This window comes from Clupea harengus, chromosome 21, assembly GCF_900700415.2.
Source record: "Clupea harengus chromosome 21, Ch_v2.0.2, whole genome shotgun sequence".
NCBI classification, from domain to species: domain Eukaryota; kingdom Metazoa; phylum Chordata; class Actinopteri; order Clupeiformes; family Clupeidae; genus Clupea; species Clupea harengus.
In genome coordinates this window covers 6,569,709-6,574,708 of record NC_045172.1, presented here as the reverse complement: position 1 = coordinate 6,574,708, position 5,000 = coordinate 6,569,709, and the positions used below count along the sequence as shown (strand labels likewise).

Genomic DNA, 5,000 nt, shown 5'->3' with positions numbered 1-5,000 from the left:
AGGATGTTTGGGAAGGTTGGGGGTGAGGGGGGATAGCATGAAGCTGGGAGTGTTGGTATCTGGAATCCAGCATTCCAGGACAGAAGCATCCCAAACACTCCAAACATTCTGACTCAGCTTCAGGTGGAGCTCTGTCAGTGGCAGGGGCGAGCAGTCTTATATGTGTGCCAGGTGACCAGACACACACACACACACGCAGTCTTATATGTGTGCCAGGTGACCAGACACACACACACACACACACACACACACACACACACACACACACAGTCTTATATGTTTGCCAGGTGACCAGACACACACACACACACACACACACACACAGTCTTATATGTTTGCCAGGTGACCAGACACACACACACACACACACACACACACACACACACACACACACACACACACAGTCTTATATGTTTGCCAGGTGACCAGACACACACACACACACACACACACACACACACACACACACACACACACACAGTCTTATATGTGTGCCAGGTGACCAGACACACACACACACACACACACACACAAAGCCACAATAGTGCCATCAAGGGTGTTATTCAACATCTTTCTACCAAAAGCAATACATCGAGATGCTATTAAAAGATGGTTCATGCAAAAACAATAAGGTACATATTATACTGTAATTGTAAATGTCTGTTAAATTATACTGAATGGATTGCATTTCTTGATGTTAATTTATGGTTATTTTAGCCAAATAAATATCTGGGTGCTGTATAGACTACCTGGATGTATATGCTGTGTCTGTTTTTATACTTTGTGAGGCAAGAGTGTGTAAGTGTGATGGTGCATTACCCTTCCTGTCCTGAGGGGGGGTTGGATGCATATTTAAGGCTCCTCTTGACCGGGTGTGGCCCACTTGTTGCATTCACCTATACCTGCTTTTGGCCTCTAGGAGGAGCCACAGCACTGTTATCCAGAGGGGTACAATGATCTGCCCATGTGTGTGTCTGAAGGGTTTGAGTTGGCAAGTGTGTGGTTGAGGACAAAGGAGCAGTGTGTGTGTGTGCATGTGCGTGTGTGTGTGTGTGCGCGTGTGTGTGTGCATGTGTTTGTGTACGTCACATTTCAGTGCAGTTAAAGACTAAACTCACTGTTTTGTGTGTCCGTAACTAAGGGGTCAGAAACTCTGTTGACCCCAAACCCTGGCCTCTGGCTTGAAGGATTAGCGGAACGAGAGAATGAACCGGTGGACGAGAGGAGGAGTGGAGGTGAAGGTGGACAGGTGTAAAGCCTGTGATGGTCCGGTGGCAGTCTCGCATACCGGTTGCAACCGGAGCGCCAGACGATCAAAACCAGATGCCGAGAGAGGGGAAGAGAAATCTCCAGTACACACACACTCACATACTCCAGACAAAACTCAACTCAGGCAACATTAACTGCTGAACCAGCTGCAGTCATTAGACCTCTGTTTGGAGGGCTGGGTAGAGGGGGGCACCGTAGCTAAAAGGTTCCCCTCCTTTAAAGAGGGATATTCCTCAGTGCCAATGCTTTCCACTGAACCGGCCCTTTGTTTTGCTGCTTCTCACATCAAGCCTGCTGATCTGCAATCAGTGGCCGGTGTGTAGGAGACATTCATTTATGTTGGTTTCTAATAAGTGCTTCTAAAAGATCTTATGAAATGTAATTATTCTGTTCTACATTTTAGTAGAAATTATAATGGAATGTATCCCTCATTTGTTGCTTATTATTTAGTGTGCACTCATTATTGCATGTATTGTGTCCATCTGCAGGAGAAGCGGGAATACATTCTATTTAAGATGGTGCAGTGTCACAGGCCAAGGAGAATACATTCTATTAAAGATGGTGCAGTGTCACAGGCCAAGGAGAATACATTCTATTAAAGATGGTGCAGTGTCACAGGCCAATGAGAATAAACTCTATTTAATATGGTTCAGTGTCACAGGCCAAGGAGAATAAACTCTATTAAAGATGGTGCAGTGTCACAGGCCAAGGAGAATAAACTCTATTTAATATGGTTCAGTGTCACAGGCCAAGGAGAATACATTCTATTTAAGATGGTGCGGGGACGCAGGCCAAGGGGGAGTACACAGGTGTGAGCGGAAACAGTCATTGACCGTGTTCGCACAAGACTTGACCTGTGGAACATTCAAAACTTTAAATTGAACTAAAAATTATAATTTACTTTTCCAGGTTATGTTTATTCTGTTTTGCAAATAAATCCATCAGGAGGAACAACAATAATGCATTTATATTTTCAGTACAACACGCGTCAGACAATTGCAGCCAACTTCAAATGAAGTGGATAAGAGTGGAAAAGCTATCATGGAACATTGGAACAAAAGGATCAAAACAAATCACCACAACTCCTATTTTTACCACTCCAGCCGTGACAAACCACAAAGCTGTGCTCACACTTTTGGGTTGCGTCTGATCAGCCTTCTGACGCAACCCAGGTGCAAACACGGTCTGCATCTGATTTCCAGTGTGTGGTAGAGCGACGGACAGACGGACAGACAGACAGACGGAGAGACGTAGGGAGCTGCCCACTGAGCAAATGCACGTAGGCCACTCAGAACTCAGAACAGATGAATGTGATGCATGGCTGCTTAATGACCCCACCATACGTCTGTTAGGGGGAGTCCCCGCTTCCTGCTCCCTTGAAAAGAGTGAACTTAGCATCTCTTTCTCTATCTCTCTCTCTCTCTCTTTCTATCTCCCTCTTTCTCTCCCCCTCTCTTTCTCTCTCTCTTTCTCCCTCTTTCTCTCTCTTTCTCTTCCCCTCTCTCTCTCTTTCGCTTTTCTCTCTCCCCCCTCACAAAGAGCCAAAGGGAAAAACCTGAGTGAAAATAGTGAAAAATGAGTGGCTTTCACATTCCATTGGCCTGCAAGGATATGTTGTCTACAAATCTTCCTTTTTTTGTGGCTGTCTTCTTACGAAACCTGATCAGCCTTTCTTGGTATGTGTTTGTGTGTGTTGGGATTTATAATAATCATTTAATTCCATAGTTGTAGCACACCCTACTGAGATGACAGAAGCCAGCGGTTTTCTTGGTGAGCTCATAGTGTTCTTTTCATAAAAGCATACCGACCACAGGTGCCTTTGAAATGGCCAAAAATGTTATCTCTCTCCGTCTCTCTCCCTCTCTCTCACACACTCTCTCTCTCTCTCTCTCTCTCTCTCTCTCTCTCACGCCCAGAAGTCGATCAGGTTTCATAACATCTCTTTCATGTGGACACATCACACACATTTTTGGATGACTGGCCACAAATGAGAATCTGACACAAAGTCCTGAGGTTACCCACAATCCTGTTAGGTTAAAGGAGAAGGCAAAATGCTGAACCTCCATTGAACTCTAGCTAGATATAACAAGCACAGACACATGCACTTATGCTTACAAACACACACACACACACACACGCTTACACATGCACACGGAAACTTTTAACAGCTAGAACAACCTGTGCCTCAGGTCAGACATTTTCTCTCCCTGTACCATCAAAGCCATGCATTAGTCTCCTTTTAATAACACACTGACAGCAGACACTCACACACACGCACACACACACAAATGACAGGTTGTAAATGATCAAGAATAACCTGGCATCAAGAAGTTATCAAAGTGTTCTTTCCTGGTATTTGCTCATGCATGCCTTCACATCTGGTGTGTGAGTGTGTGTGTTTTTCTTTGTGTGTGTGCGTGTGTGTGTGTGGTGTGAATCCATCACTTATGCAAGAACTCTCGGTGTCTACAGCTTGTAGCAGTCAGTGTGTCAGTAAGATGAAGGGGTGTGTCAGAGACCAAACAGAGCCATAAAGCACGACACACCCTGTACCCAAAAAGTCACAGCACTCTGCAAGACAATAACAGCTTATGCCAGACCCTGTATGTGTGTGTGTGTGTGTGTGTGTATGTGTGTGTGTAGCTTTGCAGATCATGTCGAATATGCTGACATTGTTAGCGTTATGGGACCCAAACATCATGACAAAAACATCTTGTGTGTGTGTGTGTGTGTGTGTGTGTGGTGTGTGTGTGTGTGTGTGTGTGTGTGTGTGTGTGTGTGTGTGTGTGTGTGTGTGTGTGCCTGCATGTGTGTGTGTAAGAGAGTAAGAAGAAAGAGAGATGAAATCACTACTGCTTCCTCATGTTATCTCTTCAGCGTGACACAAGGTTGTAGGGGATCCCTAATGGGACAATCTGAGCCATCGCTTGCAGTGCCTCACTGCTGAGAATCCTTCTGGAGGTACGAAACACCGCACAGCACTTGGCCTCCATGATTCTGTCAATGAACTCCTCAGACTGAGACAAAGCCAACGGCTATGAGGGCAGGAGTAAAAAACAGAGGATCTCCTGAGCTCATGACATATGGGGGTGGTTGGTCAGAGTGCTCGAGGGATGTGAATCCTCAGGTGGTCTCTGAAAGTGGTCAGTGCAAGTATCCGTTTGTAACTGTTTATCCAGTGCCAGAGCTAGAGTACAGAAAGACTTTTTATGTTATCACAGTCCAGGCCAGAACAAAGTGAATATGTTTTTTCCCCGTTGTTGTTGTTGTTGTTGTTGTAGCATACAGTCTACAATTAGGTAACAACCTTTAACACAAGAACAGCACTGGAATACAGTGAAAATGGGTCTAGTCTTTTGTTTCATACATCCCACTTGTTCTGGTATCAAAACAGTTGAAAATGGACACGATGTCCCAGTGGCTAAGCCTGAAATGACTACCTGACAGTGATTCATAGTCTTTAATAATGGTTATTTAAATGGTATTATGACTGGTAGGTTTGTGAATAGGTGGTTGTATGATGCGTGTTCATGTGTGTGTGCGTGCGTGTGCTGATAGGTGTGAGTGCATGTGTGTTTGCACGTCTCACATTGACCTCTGTGATCGTTTAATTGGAGTGTAATTGCTGTTGCTTCAGAGCCAACCCCTGATAGAGACAGGGTTGTGAGCGTGTTAGTGTGTGTGCGTGTGCGTGTGCGTGTGGTGTGTGTGTGTGAGTGTATGTGTGTGTG

General features: G+C 45.0%; 1 protein-coding gene across 1 annotated transcript in view; it reads left to right on the top strand.

Annotated features, from left to right (window-relative positions):
• The window catches only part of LOC105912096 (ankyrin repeat and SOCS box protein 13-like), a 4,902-nt gene extending 4,724 nt beyond the window's left edge, over positions 1–178 (top strand). Inside the window, exon 6 of the mRNA XM_012841008.3 lies at positions 1–178. This exon is cut by the window's left edge and continues 1,847 nt beyond it. The gene's annotated coding sequence lies outside the window, so the exon portion shown is untranslated.
• Positions 179–5,000: the final 4,822 nt, after the last annotated feature.